Genomic DNA, 19,184 nt, shown 5'->3' with positions numbered 1-19,184 from the left:
TTTTCTTTCTTCTAAGAGAAAAGTGCATGAAGAGAATTATGCCCTTTATGGACACATGGTTCCTGGTTATGAATGGGGCATGTAAGGATGTGATGCTTAGAGCTGCTGCAGCCATCCTGCAACCATGAGGCAAAGGTGAAACAAATCACAGGGCTGTTGATTCTAAGCCCTGCCAACATTGAACAGTTTAATTAAGGGTAGCAAAAAGCTACTGTTTGACTTTCAAATTTCCAAGTTACTTTCCATGTTACAATCCCAGAGGGTGTACTGTTACCTGAACCTGACAGAGTTTCTAACATATACAGCATCTTCTTTCATTCTTGTTCCAGTGAAATACCTCCTGGATCCAATCTCCATCCATCTCCTTAGAGATTCTCCTCTACTATTATTATTATTTCCTCCATCTCTTCTACATCTTTAAAACTTTTCATTTCTTGTATTGGCTTTTTCTTAGATGTATTAAGACATGATCAAATCTCTCCCATCTTACACAACAAACAAACAAAAAGCATCATTCCCAAAACTCACCCTATGGGTATTTCCTTCCAGGTACTTTCCTATCTTTCATCTTAGTTTTCACAGTAAGTGCCTCCTAAGCTTTGCTTGCACTTGCTGTCTCCTCCTTCCTACCTCCCACATTCTCCTGCTTCACCTTGACAGTCTGGATTCCACTCCTACAACTCCACTGAAACTTGCCAAGGTCACTGAGACTTCCACTTTGGCCTATCCAATAAGTACTTCTCAAATCTGGTATCATCATAGCAAAATCAACTTACCCCACCCTGTTGACATCGTCTTTTTCCTTGGCTTCTGTAACACTGCCCTCTCTGTGGGGTTCCCTCCCATCTCTCTAGCTAACTTCCAGGCTCTTGTAATGAGACTTCCTCTTCTGCCCTGTTAGAGGGGCCTTTGCTGTCTGTCCTCTCTTCCTTGTTGCCCCTGCTCTCTGTAGAACATCATCAGCAGCCCAGCAAACATTCATTATCTGGGGGCTGACATAATGCCAAACTTCTGTCTCCAATCCAGAATTTCCTGGTTTGGAGTCCATGTACTCATCTGTTCTTGTTGGACAACTCCACTTGGATATCTCTCAGGAACCCTGATCTTGATATATCCAAAACTAAAGTCAAGGTCTTTCTCCAAAACCTCATATTAGTCAATGGTCCCACCATTTACCTAGCTGCCTCAGCCAGACACCTGGGGGCCACCATTCACTGCCTCCTCACCCTACCTTTAACTCCAATCTCTCACGAGCACTTTGAGTAATATTCTGCTTTCTGTAGTGTCCAATGCTCTCTACCTTTCTTTATTTCCTGCAACTCTCTCATTTGTCTCCCTGGCTATCTTGCCCTGCTCCACCCAAATCTGCTTCTAAAATGCAAATCTGACCATGTGTGTCACTCTCCCACTTGAAACCTTATGGTGGTTATTACCATGTGGGTCAGACTCATGATCATGGCTTATGAGGCTGTCTTCTGCTCACTTCTTTCCCTCACTCTCTGGGAGAGCGCAGGCCTCAGATGCATGCCTTCCTAGAAAGCTCCAATCCCATCTCCTCTTCCCCACCCCACCAGCCTGGATGACTACTTGCTTCTGAAAGCTGAGATGTCGCTGGCCTCTAACAAGTCTCTCTACACCCACCTGTCTGAATGAGGAGCCACTCCCATGTCCCAACTCTCCCTTGCATCTCAGAGCACTGAGCTGAATTCACATCATTTCTTTAAGCATCTGTATCCCTGTTAAACTGTCAGCTCCATGAGGGCAGACCTTGTGTCTGACTTGTTCCCTATTTGTAGATGCTCCCTGAATATTTGTGGAGTGACAAGAATAACAGGATGAATGAACAATTATGGATGTGTCAAGTGTGCTCCCTTGCACCTCCAGATGACCTCTCCCTCTGGCTCCTTCGGACTTCTCTTTTTCTGTGCCACATTTCTGGCCCAGCACCTTCTAAAGTCCACGTGCATTTTCTGCTCACCTTTGCATATGTAATCTCATTACATTTCATTTTATCCTTACACATGACACATATGGGGTGGCATTTTTATTTCCATTGCAGAGATAAAGTTTAGTGAGGTGAAGTAAACTGCCAGAGGTCACATGGCTGAGAAGCCAGCATTCAAACGTTTTGTCCTTTGGTCTCCGTGCTTCCTCTAACACAAGAATCTTGTATGAACATTTTATAGAGGCGTTTCATTTACAGTATTGTTTTGATGTTCCTGTAAATGTGTTTGTATGTTGCTAAGAAGAGTGTTGAGACATGGTTCTGGTCTTTTTTTAACTCATAGGTTCTTAGGAAATAGTTGTAGGTGGATTGGGTGATAATTCCAATTTAGAGCTGGGTGCAGTTTCTGGGTGGGAGGGGCAGGAAAGACGAGTGTTCTTTAGGGCTGATTTCAAGACTCCTCTCCTCCTCCCTGCTAGAGGACAAGTTCATCTTTAACTTCAAACTCTCTTTCTGGCACAAATGGGAGCACAGAAATGTTAATTCTCTTCCCTCTGCCCCTCAATAACTTTTCTGAAATCTCTCTAAGAACCCTTCCTGGCACCTGATTTCATGGAGTTTGCATGGCCTTGATGCCTAGCTTCCAACTGTGTGTTTCTGAATGTTCTATCATGATTGGGTGCTTCATAAATGGAGCCCTAGGGCTGTTAAATACAGCAAGTGGTAGCCCTGTCAGTGTCCCAGGGATCCTGGGAGAAACTTTCCTTGTATTTAGATTCTACAAGGTCCCCTTGAGAAATTTGACACTACTCTGTCATCACTGTCTTTTAAGAAAAGGTCGGCCGGGCATGGTGGCTCACGTCTGTAATCCCAGCACTTTGGGAGGCTGAGGCTGGTGGATCACAAGGTCAGGAGATTGAGACCATCCTGGCTAACACGGCAAAACCCCGTCTCTATTAAAAAATACAAAAAAATTAGCCGGGCGTGGTGGTGGGTGCCTGTAGTCCCAGCTACTCAGGAGGCTGAGGCAGGAGAATGGTGTGAACCCGGGAGGTGGAGCTTGCAGTGAGCGGAGATCGCACCACTGCACTCCAGCCTGGGCGACAGAGCAAGACTCCGTTTCAAAAAAAAAAAAGAAAAGAAAAGGTCATGGTGTGTTCCTCATTTATTTGTTTATTTATTCACCAAATAAATACATGTTTTTGAAAACTAGTGGTAGGCTTTGCACAAGCAATGAAGAATACAGATCACAAAGAGACAATTACAATAACTGGAGAAATTCTGGGGGCGAGGTGTTAGGAAATGCTGTCTGGAAGAAGTGCTGAGCACACTGAGGCCTCAAAGATAAGGAGGTGCTCTGTGGGGGCAGTGTGGGTGGCACCATGGCAGGCACTGGAAAGGGTGCATGAGAAACCCAAGCCTTGGTCTCTGCCTTTCAGAAACTCAAAATTAAATTAAAAGGCAAAGTTAAGTCAAAATTGAATTAAAAACCATGTCCTATGACATGGTTAAGAAACAATGTCAAGTGTTCGCTACTCAGTGTCCAAATAGATGAAACAGATTTTAAAAGCTAAAGAATTCCCACAGTGTTCAGGATGAGGGTCTCATCATCTAAAAGCTTCCCTTTTAAATATATCTATTTATTCCTCCTCTTGAGGAAGTGAGTTCCCCATTACTAGAGGTATTCAAGCAGGTCTGGAGGACCACTTATTAATAAGGTTGGGTGGTCAGGAGAGCAGGCAGAATCATATACAAGACAGAACAGTGTTTCCTAAGTTGGCAATTTTTTTTTCCTAAAATTTCTATATGAACTTCAATGGCCAAATACCTTTCTCACGATTGTTGCTATGCCATAACTCCAACGGTGTTGTTATTTATACACTGTTTTAATTAAATAGATATATTTAAAACGGAAGCTGGTGCAGATCTATGTCTATGATATAACCTCTAATATTTAAGTGAAAATAGTAAGGTGTGAAAAAGTGTGATGGATCCGATCGTTTGTGTGAAAAGTTGCATTTATATTCATATATACTTGTTAGTGAATGAACTATTGCTAGAAAGTACAAAACAAGCTGATAACACTGGTTGCCACTGGGGCAGGATGCTGACAGACTAGGGCACATACATGTTATTTATTGAAAAAATAGAATGAAAATCATTTAAAAAATCCGTATCAATTCCACACCTATTGTGTAAATTTGCATGTACGCCATATGTCCCGAAAAGAAGGCTTGAGTAGTAAACACCTGCCTTTCTTTATTTTCCTGTATACTCCAAAATTTCTACAGGGAACATGTATATGATTTTTAATTTAAAAATTGCATTAAATGATACTATCAGATAATAGAGAATAAATCAGTCAGGGTTAAGAGGTGGGAGGAGGCAGCAAGAGCTATACACAGCTTAAGAGAGCAAGGATGGGGAAAACACTAAGGCTGGGATGAGGGAAGATATCTGGGGTTTGTGATCTGGAAGGGAGGTTTGACCTGATGGGGAAAGGTTGGACCAGCGGTCAGGAGGAAAGAATCCCAGGGGGATCAGAGATTGACTTAGATTACTCCAGTGAGGGGATGAGAGCTTGGGAAGGGCTTTGGCTGGAGGAGTCCTGGAGACTGAGAGCAGGGTCATAACTGAGCAAAGGGAACCAGCAAGCTGGAGAAGGCCCAGGGTGTAGAACCATGATGGAGCCAAGCTGGTGGTGATGAGTGCCGAAGGGTTATCTGGGCCACCGAGTTGCACAATCCCGGGAGGCACCTTCTACTTGCAGTTGTACATACAACTGAATGGCTGAACATGGCTGCCATGGCCGGGACCCGGGAGGGGTGCTGGGTGGGTTGAGGGAAGGCAGGCTCAGTCGGGGGACTCCCAGAGGTGAGAGTTGAGAAAAGGCAGGATGGAAGCTGGGGATTAGGAAGGGCCCTACATTGGGATGAGCTGCAGTCTAGGAGATGTAGGGGCAGGCAGCTAGTCAGGGAAGATCTGGCTTGGGCGATCTTGTGTCCCAACTGCAGCAGGTTGGGTGGGCTGTCTTCCTGATGTGGAACATGACCATGGTGTGCCTGCAGGCAAGCTCTTAGCAAATGAAGTCGGAGTGTTATCTGAGAATTGCTTAATCATCTCCATTCCAGTGGGGGCAGGCAAGTCACACCTTAGGAAATGTTGGCTGGGGTTAAGGTGGGACTAGATAGCCTCATTGGTCATACAGCACCAGTAGATGTAGGATTCTAAGAAGCTGAGAAGCCCTAACTTGCTGGAGTGGTTGAGGTAGAGGGAGCGCTCATGGTTTCTGGAGAGAGGGCCCATGGTTTCTGGAGGCAGAGGTCACAAAAGTGAAAGAGCTCTATGGAAGGGAGGGTAACCTCTAAAAATTGATGCATTGAATGCATGCATGATGCCCTCATAGGAAGGGTGGTGGGCAGCAGGGAGGAAGCAAACGTAGTCATCATTTTCCTTGACCTCATGGTTATTCAACAGGTCCTGCTAGGTGGAATTTAATATAATCAACTTGGCCTTCCACCTTGTCCCATACTAATGAAAATTCCAGTTCATATAAAGCATTTCTCCAAGACAGCCTTATTGGTCTTCTTGGAAAGGAATATCAGGCCTCTTAGAAATCTTAAATTTAAGATTCTAAAAACATTCTTTTCCATAGTTCTGAAAATCTACCACTGTATTTATTTCTCTCTTTGTTTAGGAATCCATCAGAGACATGTATTTCCTTCTGCTTTCAGACTAGGCAACAAGAAGACATGCTTTTCCTTTCCCTAATTTCCCTTAGAAGAAAGTGACATTTGCCTATACAGTTCTATTTTTTTTCTTTTGGTTTTTAATTATAAAAAGCTTCTAGCAGCTGATTTATTATATAGGGAACAAATTGTGTCTTTGAGACCCACTGCACTGTAATTACTTGAGTTAGCACTGCAGATATCTATGCAGGGGCCAGCAGTCAATTTTGACTCAGAATAGATAATACACGGACTGCTATTAAGTTTAATGTAGATTAATGTGAGTTGCTTCCCTTTGCACGTATGTGTGCAGGTACCAATAATTAAGATTAATTTCCACTAGGTAGAATGGCCTTCATTGTGCACAGTGCCAGAAAATGCTTCTTTAATAGCTGTTAATTGGATATATTTGCTTTGATGGTGAAATCCTGATTAGTCTTGTTACCCTGAAAACTCCCCTCCTTGCTCCTTCTCCCCGCCCCCACCTACTCTTTAGGGGAAGAATAGATTGACAGTCCTCTTCCCCTAAAGCAGAGTCAGAGCTTTGGAGGTGATGAGCTCTTTTGCACTCTCCTGTGTAAAGCCATGTTGTGCAGTCCATTTTCCAGCAAATCAGTCATAGCTGCTTCTACTTACTGAGAGCCGACTATGTGCTCGCTGCTTTATTTTCATGTTCATTCTGAACACCACCACTGTGGGGTGGAAATCACCACTCTGTTTGTTCAAATGAAGATATTGAATTTCAGCAATGTTAAGGCACTTGTTCAAGGCCACAAGCTGGGAAATGATGGAATGGAAATTTCAGTCCAATCACTTTCTGGTAAATACATCAGAATTTTAAAAATTGCCAAGATGAGCCGTTATCTTATCGGCACTGTTCTTTTTCATTTTCCTGTTTTTCTGCAGGTCTCAGAGCCCACACTGAAGCGCCATTTCCCCTCCCTACCCCAGATCTCTCCTCACTATAATTCCCCTCCCTGCTGTCCTGATGGTTCAAAGCCACTTAGAAATAAAGTGGAAGGCTTCAGAGTTGGTCAGAAGCACAAAGCACACACCTGGAAATTTCCTCAACAGGTCCCAAAATCTAGCTTATGGAAGGGAAAGTTGTAAAATGGTGATAGTTGTAGAAAGTTTTTCTCCTTAGCAGTAATGCCCTTCCCCATTCCCATTCCACCACAGGAACTTCTTTTCTTATATATTCAAGTTTTTTTGCATCAAAAGCAAAGCTCCTGGCAGCAGCAATGGAGAACTAGGTTCTACTGGCCAAGTCAGGTGGTGAAGGGATGAAGCTGAGGGAACCACATGAGGAGAAAAGGCTCTCAGATGAACTTTGCTTCTCTTGATTTTGCTTCAGGTTGGCAGAGCCTTCAGAAGACCTGAGGCGTGGTTTGAGGCACCCAGTGGGTGTTGGCTGACCTCACAGGGCTCCATGGAAAGACTGTGTGTTTTTCTGCCTGGGACAGCTGAGTTGGCATCCTGCCTGTCACAGATGAGCTGTGTGACCTTAGCTTACTCAACCCCTCTAAGCCTCAGTTTCCTTTCTTCCATTGCCATCTGATTCATAGATTTTTCATTTTCCCAGAGGAAATGAGATCATCTTTATTATATTTAATGCAGGATTTGATAACTTTAATGAATACCACTTCCCTTTCTGTTTGTAGAAGCTGCAGCCCTCTTGATGAGTTTAAGAGGAAGTAACAACCTTCATAAAATGTTTTCCTGGAGGAGCTGAATTTGCACTGACAACACTGGGTAGAAAAAATTTTCTCTAGACCTCTTTCAGGAGATTCACTGAAATCTTTCCTCATCTATAAATTTAGAAAAGAGACTCAGTCATGGGGGTTCCAGTGGCATTTTGAATGGGCAATTCATCATTGCATGGGACTTTCCCACACATTAGAATACATTTAAAACCTTCCCTGCCCACTAACTACCCACAGCACCCTCAGTCATTGCAACAACTCACTGTCACATGTCTGAATGCCCTCCGGGGAGATCCTATGCCCCACCCCAACTGATAACCACTAGTTGAGTCTCCTAGTTCTAACATTCCTCCTGGCACCCTGCACCCCTTTCCCTGGAGTGTGAGGGCACCATAAGTCAGGCTCGTCCTCTTGGCCACAGCTTCTGATGGTTTGAGGAGGTCACCCATGAACGAGGCCCTGCTGTGCAGCAGTCTCCTGCCCACATGCAGGCTTTCAGGGCTGGTTCTTCACCATTGGGTGGTTGATTTCAGCACGGTTCCCAAATCCTTGCCGGCCAAAGAGCATGTGGACCAGAAGAGGTGAAATGCTCTGATCCCTTTCTTGATACTCTGTTGTTCTGTGGCTCTGAGTTGAAAGAGGAGATTTAAGTCTGTGTCCCTTTTGCACAATGACTTACTTGTAGGCTAACTGGCTCCTTTAGTCAGGAGTTTAAAGTGCAGTTAGAAAAACTATTGTCGATGTTTAGATAACAGGACATGATTTGGGGGCTAAGTCAGGTGGAGGTAATTAATAGCTGTGAAGGTTTTTAATGAGGCCTGGATTCTGCTTCCAGAACTCTGTATGTAGATCTCATTACAGTTGTAAGGTGAATATATTTAACTCTATTTTTTTCCTGATAAAAATATAGCCAGGTATGAGTAGCTCTGGCGATGGAGTTTGGCCAGAGTTTGCCCCTCCTTCTGTCATTTATTAGCTGTATGATATCATATGAATTACTAAACCTCTTATGGTTCTAGTTTCTCATTTTAAAATGGAGAAAATAAAATCTGTCTTGCAGAGGGCTGCTATGAGAACTAAATAAAATAATCTCACAAGGTAACCAATATGATGCCTCACAAATGGTAGGTATATAACTGAGAGTATTATTATTAAGAAGAAGAGTTCATAAAGAAGCAAAAATTAGGCCAGGCCTGGTGGCTCACACCTGTAATCCTGGCACATTGGGAGGCTGAGGTGGGTGGATCACCTGAGGTCAGGAGTTTGAGACCAGCCTGACCAATATGATGAAACCCTGTCTCTACTAAAAATACAAAAATTAACCAGGCATGGTGACATGCACCTGTAATCCCAGCTACTCAGGAGGCTGAGACAGGAGGATCGCTTGAACCCAGGAGGCAGAGGTTGTAATGAGCTGAGATCGCGCCATTGCACTCCAGCCTGGGAAATAAGAGCAAAACTCTGTCTCAAATAAATTAATAAATAAATAAGCAAAAATTGTAAGCCCCTAGGATGGGCTTTAATTACAGCAAGATGGGCCAAAGTTGGCTCTTGAAAAGAAACTTTTGAGAGGTGTATATTGTTTGATCTTGGGACAAAGAGTAAGAGAATATCTGGAATACCGGGAAATCTTCAGGAATGTATAACCTATTCCATCAGAAGTAGTTCTGCTTATGCCTGACCAGAGAGAGGGAGAGGGATTAGGTTAGTGGTTTTCAGACCTCAGACTGTATGTGTGTGTGTATGTGATTGCTGCATGCTCAGCTGCTAGTACACATCAGATGGGCACAGGCATGTGCCAGGCAGGTGTGCTTGTGTCTTGGCTGATCTCTAATTGAGTATGGCTCAAGCAGCCCCTGGCCAAGGGTGAGCTTCTGCAATTTTACCTGAATGGATGTGTATAGAACTGACTTTTTAAAAGAACTAGTGCAGAATTTTTTCTCCCTAATTAGGCCACATTTACAAGAAGAAATTTGTATATGTCCAAGTATGACCAAAGACACTGGATTCAGAGGTCTACACACAGACAAGAAACCTAGCAGCAAAAATGGGCATTTTGAGATATTAACATTTGGAACATGATACCTCAGCAATAAGTGGGATTTGGAAGAGTCAGACCTGAGTAGGGCCCGCAAGATTAACCTCAGTGCCACAGAGTAATCGCAGAACTAGGCAACTAGGCGGAGCAGGCACTAGTAATTTTGGAGTGCGTGAATAGTGGGAATAGTTGAGACCATGGTATGCCCTGAGATCCTGGAATGGATATTAGCCTGCTCACAGGGGCTTTATGCTGATGTCTGAAGATCATTGCTGAAGGTGCACAACAGCTGCCTCAACAGGTGCTGAGGCTGGCCTTGCTCTTAGAGCTAGACTTCATTTCATCCTATTATTAAGGAGCATTATTCAAACACAAGGTATAGATTGGCATTTGTGCCTTGATTGGGATATTTGTGATGGAAAAACAGGTGGATGGAGAAAAAACGGTTAGGAAGAGCAAAGAATGAAAAGAAAGAAATAGATGAATGAAAACTGAATATAAAATTTAATTGGAAATGCCCTGAGCTGTTATAGGTTTCACACTCAAAAATAGAACTGCAGAGACAGCGAAAGCCCAAAGAGTGCAAGGACCAGGGCGAGGTCCATGAAAGAGAGAGAAAAAACAAAAACAGAAACAAAACTCTTCCACCACACTCAATATAAGCTGGGATGTGCTCAAAGCTAACATAGAAAGACATGCATAATGCCAACTTGGGCACAGTCACAAACCTCTTATATTCTAGTGAAATCAACAAAATGCTTCAAGAAGATAGTTTGAACACAAATTAAAGGGAACGTTTCTCTTCATTCTATTAAATTATGTGGAACATGAGGTGGTGGAGTTATTACTGGGACTAATGGATAGAATTTACATGGAGGCAGGTTTAGCAGGAAATTTATCATTTAAGAAACTGTCCAGCAATGAGGCAGACTTCTTTAGACATCTTGAGCTCCTGGTCATTGAAAATGACCCATCAGGCAGGTGCTGAAAGTGATTTCTGCACCGGGTCAACGGTTGAACCAAAGACCTTGCAATTCTCTGTCTAATTCTTAGGTTTAATATTTCTAGAATCAAGGAAGACTTAGATAAATTCTTATGTGGCAGATCCCATTACAGGTTGTTACTGGAGACTGAAATATGGTATAATACACATTTATGAAATAAGGTCAGGGAGGAAGGAAGGGAAAAAGAAAGGGCACTAACCTGGATTGTGCTTGGACCTGTGCTGAAATTTGTATTGTCTTATTTAATCCTTGCAATTATCTTTTGACGTAGGTGCAATTAGCTTCAGTGTTACAGATAAGGAAAAAGACAGTCAGAGAGGCTAAGTGGCTTGTCTGAGGTGACACAGGAGCACGGATGGATTTTTTTGCCTAATCTTTCTAAAGCCTAGTCCAAGCTCTCTCTTCCATGCCATGTGCCTCCTGAGTGCCCTAGGCTGGTATTTTCCTGCATGCTGCTGTCCAACTTGGCTCTGGTCTTATGGCTTTTGGGCTTGAAGTGGTGCGACCTACCTTATTTTCTATTGTTATCTAAAGGAACGCCCATCTCCAGGCAGGATGGCATAGTAGTCAGTGAACTGAAATGGAAGTAAGAATGCATTGGTCGTTTTCCTGTTCTGTAAGCTGCAAAATGAATACAACTCTCCACTCATCCCCTTAACAAATATGTCACCAAAAAAATCATAATTGTATAATGTTCTATTATTTATAATTTTTTGGTAAAACATTTCGACTTGGGAATCAGAAAACAAGATTCTTGTCCCCGGACCAGCTTTTTAGTCCTGCTGAGCCTCCATTGCTTTATTTTAAAAGCATAGAGAAAAAGGAAAAGCTAAATTATCTCTAAGGTCTTTTAAGTTATATATACTTATGTGACATACAATAATTATATATAAATTATGCATGTAAGTCTGTATGTATATGTTCATGTACTTATGTTAATAGTTAAATCAACATCTACTTACCTACATTAATATCAGCAACAGTGATGTAATTGTCCAATATTCCAAAAACAGAAAATAGTTTAAAATCCAGTGTTTCATTTTGGAGTGCATAATTTAGTGATCTTACTGTAGGTTTACTTAAAATAAGGATAGAATAAAATTTTATTTCCTAGTAACACCATAGTTGGTTGATGCAAGTAAGACATCCAGCAGCATTAAAGGAAATTCACTTGGGTTGAAACAAAATCATCTGCAGATTAATGGCCACCAGCTGAGATCTGACTACAGTTCATGTGGAGGCTGGCATCAGACAGGCCCAAGTTTGGGTCCTGACTCTTACATTCCATGACTAGAATAATCTTAGGCAGGTTATTTAACTTTTTTGAGTCTCAGTTTCCTTACTGGAAAGTGGAGATAATAGTACCTATCTCTCAGGATTGTTGAGGGCAAGAATCGTGCAAGTATGGGGCCTGACACAGGTTGGTGCTTCACAGATGGTAGCCATATTGGCATGCAAGACCTTCCTGGTCATCCACACTCCTGCCCTCAAGGGCAAGGTCAGTCTTGCTTCTCTTGGGTCAGCATGCTGTCTGGGAGTGCAGAGGCATTTGCCAACCATTTGCATGAGGGGCAAGGACATCTTGACCATAGAAATGAAAATCTCTAAAACGTGGCCCCTGGAAGAGCCATTCCCATTTGCTTTCCACCATGCTCATAGGAGTCAGGGGATTTTCGTCATCCCTGTAAATTAGCCTCCAGTCACCAAACTTTAGCCACCTCTTGCTATAGCAGGCCAATGCCTGGAGTACCCTGGCCAGCTCTCCAGCTGGGAGGGGGTTAAAACCAACATTTGCAGATAAAGAGGTGAACATATTTACATTCCTCTCTTCACACTTTATGCATATGTCATGTAGTGAATAGTTTTAGAGGTCTGTTTGTACTATCTCTCCAGAATTTTTACAGTCTGGAGGACACAAAATCTCTATAAAGTGACTTATTGAAATAGAAGCAGATTGGTAAAACCGTTTCCCTCTTATGAACTGTGAAGAATGATCCTCTAAATGAAATCAGGAAGGAACTGGACAGAATCTTGTTTAATGGTCTGACAAAATGAATCACAACGATTCCAGACATCCATCACTGCTAAAAGGGGACCACAAATGATCTGTGAACCACTATATATTGATTACCCATGTAGTACAAGTGTCGGATTTAATGTTCACACACCATAGAGAGGCGGCAGGGACAGATGGTGCCTTAACTCTTCTTTGATAGATTTTAATGGTGAAATATTGATTTCTATCTGGCCAAGGCCTGCTGTTAGGGGCCAAAGTCATTTGTTGGGTATTGCCGGACACCCAGTTGGCCCAGCGTAATCAATCATTTTTGGCAAGGCAGGTGAAAATCCAGAGAGAAGCACCTTGGAACCCAAACTGGAGTGTGATGTGTCTGAGTCCAGCCACCTAGAGAAAAAGAGAGAGAGAGAGGACTCTAGGAGATTGTGCTTGTAAAGAATTATTAATGATAAGACATGTTTACTGAGGAGAGTTGCAGCGAATCAGAGCTGACATGAAATAGTCTGGGAGCCTCATGGAGAAAATGAGCCTCTTGCTAAGAGGGACTATATTTTATTTAAACATCCTTCTAAGGCTGAGAACTCAGGTAATCTGTTGTGTTACAAGCCACTGGCTGTTCTTGCTATCCAGAGAGATAACACTGAGGCGCTAATAGGAACACATCAATCACAATCAGGCTGCAATTCCAGCGGTGTCTCGTCCTCCCAGCTCCTCTTTCAGCTCCTTAATAATGGTGATAACATAGTTCGGGGGCTGCTGAGAGGGGCTCTCCCCTCTGAGGGTCATATTCATAAAGTGAATAGCTTGCCAAGTCAGCATCCAGGGAATGGGATCTATGCTGGGGCACTTATGTGCAGAAGGAGAGGGAGGGGCGTGGACCAGCTGGGGAGGGTTGGACTCCAACAGGAGAATTTTCTGTCATCTGTTGGTCCCTGGGTTTTGTGATGTCACTCCTGCCTCCTTTCTAAGAAAGGGATGTGAGTGTGCATATTATATGTAATTATTAAATAACAAGAATCATTTTCTTGGGCAGCTTATAAAATGGTTTAGAAGGCAATTCCCAAATGGAACCCTCAATATGTTCTGAGTGATGACAACCTCATGGGAATAAGTGTGTGGCTTCCCTGGGAGATTCTGGTGCAAGATATGTCAGGAGGGTGGGGATGGGTGGGGAAAGGGGCCCTCCTAGTCTGTACAGCTCTGTGTCAGCCTCTAACCTATCACCCTCAAGGTTAAGTATCTATTTACTTGTTTGACTCCTCCATAAGTGATGAGTTCTTGAGGGTGGCCATTGTGCCTAATTAATTATTGTATACTCAGTACCCTAGCACATGGCCTGGGGACTCACAAGATGCTCAATACATGAATACGGCTGAATATACAAGTGCAGGCAGGTGTTTATGTTAAAAAGAAGTCAGACATACTTCTTGCACCTTTTGACTGTTCACACGAACATGTGTGTGTTATGCATGTACATAAATATATAAATTCATAACAGAATGCACTGACCTTATGAAGACATGCAACACATTTTATATCTACTTGTGTGATTTACTTTTTATGAAACAGCATAACTTAATGTGTAATAGACTGGACTGTAGAGCCAGGCTGCTTGGATTCAAATCCTGGCTCCACCACTTATTAGAAGATGACTTTGGGCAAGCTGCTTCCAACTTATATGCATGGAAAGCCTTTACATGGTTGGTATTAGGAATCCCAACAAGTATTTGCCTCGTTCTCTTTGATATAGCAAACCCGCGCTTAAAGCAGTACGTTATCTTGGTGGTGCTTTGGTGGGATGGTGGATATTTTGATTCATGGTAAATTTGTGTACTCTTACGCTATTTCATGTTGGGGCGTCAGTGGTCTGTACACTTGTCTGACTGTATTTATCTACCAAAACCTGTAAGTGTGTGTCTCTAGCTAAACAACTGTATATATTGGTACTCATATACAAAAGCGCTGCAGGACAGGAGGAGCCCAGCTTTGTGGACGGCCCAGCTATGCAACCTGCCCCCAGATGTGAGCCTGCAGGCGGCAGATTCCGCTTAGATTATCTAGCTTACCTAATGATTTTTGCTTCACTGCCTTGCTCGATTGTGTTCACCAGGACGGCAGGCTATTAAAATGTCAAGGCACATTGAATTGTTGTTATCCAGGAGAGAGACCTTTCCAATCAACCTGTGTTGTGGGGGATTGCAAAAACTCCCTCCGAGAAAGCGATTGGAGAGAGGCTTTATGGCTTTTTTACATAGATGGGGTGAGCAGGGAGGTTGAGAGAGGGCACGGCGGGGGAGTGGGGGAGGAGGGGGCGGGGGGGTGGAGAGGTGGGGCAGGAGCCCGGGTTTATGGCAGCTGGAGTGTGCTAATTAAAATGCGATCTTCTCAAACAGGTATTGGTGGCTTCTTGCCTTTCCTTTTATGGATAACTGCAATATGGCCTTGCTGTTTGGTTTAAAAAAGGGAGGGGGGAGGTGACTCACAGCGGGCGGTGGCAGTGGGAGCTGCAGTGCTGAGGATCAGGGTGGGGTATAAGGAGCAATTGTAAGGCAGAAACACCAAGGAGTTATATCCCTGATGTATTGGCAGGAAGGGCTAGAGAAAGAAACAATAACAAAGACTTCCTTGGCCCTGCGCTTGTCCAGGCTCTGCTAAGAGCCACGTTCCCTGCATACAGGCGTTGGCGGGCCTTTCTGGGTGACAGTGCTGAGCCGCAGCTGCAGTGTCACCAAGCGGCACCTGGGGCCCGGCCCCGCCCGCGCCAGCTAGGACAGTCTGGAGACCTTCTTTTCATGCCGTCAAGTCTCATTTTGCCAAGGATTTATTTTTCTTCGGGGAGAGAGGGAGAGCGGGGGCAAAGGGTGTTCTCTTAAAGTATCCACCGATCAGAGCCGCTGAAGCCTCCAACCAGAAACTCAAACTTCCCTGGATTGACTTTTCCCCTTTGTTTACATCATCTCACAAATATTTGGCTTTCCCCGGCCACGTCTGTTCTATTTCTGCTTCGGAGAGATGGCTTTGTTTTTGCTTGTATGCGGTTCTGCGAGGCGCTCCACGATCCCGCCCCCTGGCAGGGCAGCACCTACTGGCGGCGCGAATTCGGCTGCCGTGGGCTGCTGCGCGCTCTCGCCTTTGTCAGTTTCATCAGCCCGGAGTTTCAGCTGCGCGCGCGCATGCGCCCGCCCACCCCTCCGCCAGTTCCGGGCTCGTATCCCCGCTGGTCTCCAGCGCCCGTGGTTCTCAAGTTCCTCGCCCTTCTAGCCCGCGCTGCACCCTTCCCAGCTCACCACTTTATTTTCTCGTTGTTGGCGCAGCCCGTTCTTCCGGCCTAAACCAAATCTCATTTACTCGTTCCTCGCCTCCTACCTCCTTCTTGTGACTGGATTTTGGCAGAGTATCTCTCTAGGGCTACTCAGATCCCTCAGCCTTGGATCCTTCCATGGGCCATGCTCCCGGAGTGTCACTGGCCAGCGAGACCTGCTTTGGTCTGTTTTCCCCATCTTTTATCTGAAGACTTCTACTCCCACACCCGCAGCACGCAGTCCGGCGCCCCTTGGGAAGCTTTGGACGGGATGCTCCCTCCTTCTGCTTCCCTAGTAGGGGTGAGGGCCCCATATTTGAGTTCCCAGGACACTTTTCTTTCCCTTATAGCTTTAAAATGCTTTGTTGAAAGTGTCCATTTACTTGTCTTGAATTAAATTGGTTTATTTAATCAACACATATTTATTGAGAATCTACTGTATTTAAGTATTAACCTGTTGTTAAATGTTGGGGATATACTGGGAAGAAAAACAGACACCTCTCAGCCTCCCATGGCCTATAAGATTTTCTCTGGGTCGAGGACCATGCAGTATTTGTTTCTGTAACCTGGAACATGTAGATGCTCAATAAATTTCAAATGGATGAAGGAAAGAAACAAATTTTCTCCCCGCCCTGAGCCAACCCCTATTTTCTATGTGCTGTATCATAATGCCAAAACACAAGCTCACTGTGATAAGGTTGGTAGATTTTTCTCAAATTCCTGTATTTTCATTTTCTCCCCCTCTCCTGCTGAAGGTCTTCAAAGCCACCAGGTGGTTTTGGTCCAGTTCTAGCACTCCATTTTATTAAGGCTCAGATAGGACAGCGTCAGATATCAAGTGGCTAATTGGTGATGGAGCCCAGAACAGACTTGACCTTGGGCCTCCACAGTCCTAGTCCATGGCTCCCTAAATGACACATAGACTTGCATGTCCTTGTCTCCTGTGCCTGCCACATGTCCCGCAGCCAGAATCTCAAGAAAATGTTAAAGCAGGCTGGTATGTAGTTTCCATTAAATTCTTTTCTAGGTTCTTCCTGGACTCTCTCTGGCCCTGCTTAAGAAGGAGGTTGACTTAATGGATATTAAGACATGATTTCCTTTCTTAGCTTCCCCTTAGCCCCTACCCTTGCCCTCAATTAACTGTATGAAGCACAGTAGGCTCAGCTCTATCTTAATTGGATTTTCTGACAATCACCAGTAACTTGGAGCTGAGTGCTGTGCCCATCACCTGGGTTAGTTCATTTCCATGATTAGATTTATTTAACTAACATAACCCCCATGTACCTGGGCTGAGAGGGACAGATAGCTGCCCAAATGTTCCCTGGACATTGTGCTAATGGCAGACTTGATTTCATGCCAGCAACCTTAGCCTCAGCCAGAGCTGGCATTTGAAATCCTCACTGTGGTGGTGAGGCCATGGCTTCAGGACCCCAGCGGGTGCTGCAGTGATCCAATAGCCTGACACAGGGGGAAGACGAAGAGGGGCATTGGAGGGACTGAGTCACCAGCAGCAAAGGACAGCTCTGCCTCTCCTGTGGTGCACTGGGGGCAGCGTGGGTTCCATCATATATCAGCTGGGTCTTTTGGCTTCCATCTATCTAAGTTCCTTATCTGTAAAATGGGAATAGTAATGATCACAAGATTGCTATAAGGACTCAGTGAGATAAGGTCTATAAAGTGACCATCTCAATGCCTTGCGCAGAGTGTACCCCACCCCTATATGTCTCTGATGTAAGTGCACACACACACACACACACACGCACAAGCTTCTTCATACTGGCTGGGCTCCTCTTCATTCTTTCACTTTCGTCTCATCTTTTGCAATATTTCTTTATTCTCTTCTTCTTTCCCTGCATTTCCTTTCTCTTGCTCCCTCTCATTCCCTCTTTTCATTTGCCTGCACTTCCTTATCCTTCTGATGAAGTTTTCTCCTCTGCGCCCTGCCCCTAATGGGTCCTGTGATCTGGGCAGTTGCTCCTCTGTCTCTCCAGAAGCACTTGTCCTAGCTGGGTTATCCTGTCCTGCAGTCATTTACTTCCAAGTCTGTCCCATCATCAGACTCTGGGCCCCTTGAGGCAGGGACTGTGGCTTAGTCGGCTAGCAAATAGGGGAGACTTGATAAGGTTGGTGGAAGAAGGCAAAGACTCTTTTTGTGATTCAAAGTCAGTCTTAAAAACTCCAAAGAAGCATCTGGCCACCACTAGTTCCTATGCAGTTTATAAAAATTCAAGAGGCACCTCCTTCCTCCAGCCAGGGAGTCTGGCTAGCTGCATGGAGGATGGGCTAGGCTTTGGCCCTCATTTGCCTCCTTGGTTCAGGGCCTGTGCATAGGGCGCACTCCATAGCTATATGAGTTGTGCTGTAGAGTAGCCGAGGATGCAGACATGGGCTGCCTGGGCACTGGCCACTTGCTCCTTGAAGTGGACCAGGCTTCTGCTTTTAAAGAAGTTCCTGCCATCAAGCTCCTCCCCAGTCATGTCACTATTTCCCACCAAGCCTCAGTGGGATGTGGGTAGCTGCCACCCACTGCGACAGAGCTGCCTGCACCCCCATGGACATGCAGTCATTTGGCAGTGGTTGCTGCCTTCAACGCAGTAGAAGGGAAGAGTGCCTCCTTCTTCATGTGCCCTGAAGCTGCCCCCATAGAATGACCTTTCTGCTTTAGTATTTCCCTTGAGGTGATTGTGGAGAAAGGCAATCATCTGTCCAGCTTCTTTTATTAAGTGCCCACTACACCAGGTACTGTGCAAAAGTTCTTTGTTCCTCACAAATCTCCAGGAAGTAGGCAGAGTCTCCTCATTTCACAGATATGGAAATCAAGGCTCAGAGGAAAAAAGTAAGAGTGGAAGATTCTTTCCAGAACTCTGTTCTCCTCGTTTCCAAGGATGGCACCCGACCTCTGGGGTCTCTGAAGATCCTCTTCGGTATCTGTCAGGCCTCAGCAGTTAGGTTGGAAGGGGCACCTCTGAGTTGGGTGAGAGATATGGTTTGAGAGACTGGCTGGGTTACGGCTTTGTTTGGCCAAAGTTTGGGCCATATCAAAACCATATACAGACTGGCCTGCTAGAAAAGCGTCCCTTTTCTCCATGCCAAAGAACAACCAAAAAAAGATAGATGGAAACATTGAGCTCCCGGGAGGCCACGCACATCTGAAGTCGCTTCTGTTAATATAGCTTGTAAAAATATAAAACACATTTGTCACTATTTTGGAAGCAAGGAAGCAGAAAAGGTCGTATTTTCATCTCTTCAAGTTTCCAATAATAGAATGAACTTTTGGAGTTTTTTTGTTTTGTTTTGTTTCCTGCTCTTTCAATGAGTCTCAATGCTCTCGAATTACTAGTATTTCCACGATTTCCTGAAATTTCAGTCTTTCACCCCCCACCAAGGGCTGGTGTTTACCACAGCCTCAGGCTGGGCTCTATCAGTTTGCTGGCAAGTGACTTCTTAG

At 44.5% G+C, this 19,184-nt stretch overlaps 2 long non-coding RNA genes across 2 annotated transcripts in view; one reads left to right on the top strand and one right to left on the bottom strand.

The window, feature by feature from the left end:
- The window catches only part of LOC129472606 (uncharacterized), a 187,514-nt gene that overhangs the window by 30,334 nt on the left and 137,996 nt on the right, over window positions 1-19,184 (top strand). The gene's annotated exons all lie outside the window — the stretch shown is intronic.
- On the bottom strand, window positions 12,422-15,553 carry LOC129472608 (uncharacterized). Its single transcript, XR_008653994.1, has 3 exons — window positions 15,398-15,553; window positions 14,502-14,554; window positions 12,422-12,822 (listed from the first exon to the last, which is right to left on the bottom strand). It is a non-coding gene; the product is annotated as an uncharacterized lncRNA (long non-coding RNA).

Source organism: Symphalangus syndactylus, chromosome 22, assembly GCF_028878055.3.
Source record: "Symphalangus syndactylus isolate Jambi chromosome 22, NHGRI_mSymSyn1-v2.1_pri, whole genome shotgun sequence".
NCBI lineage: Eukaryota > Metazoa > Chordata > Mammalia > Primates > Hylobatidae > Symphalangus > Symphalangus syndactylus.
This window is presented reverse-complemented; position numbering and strand designations above follow the sequence as displayed.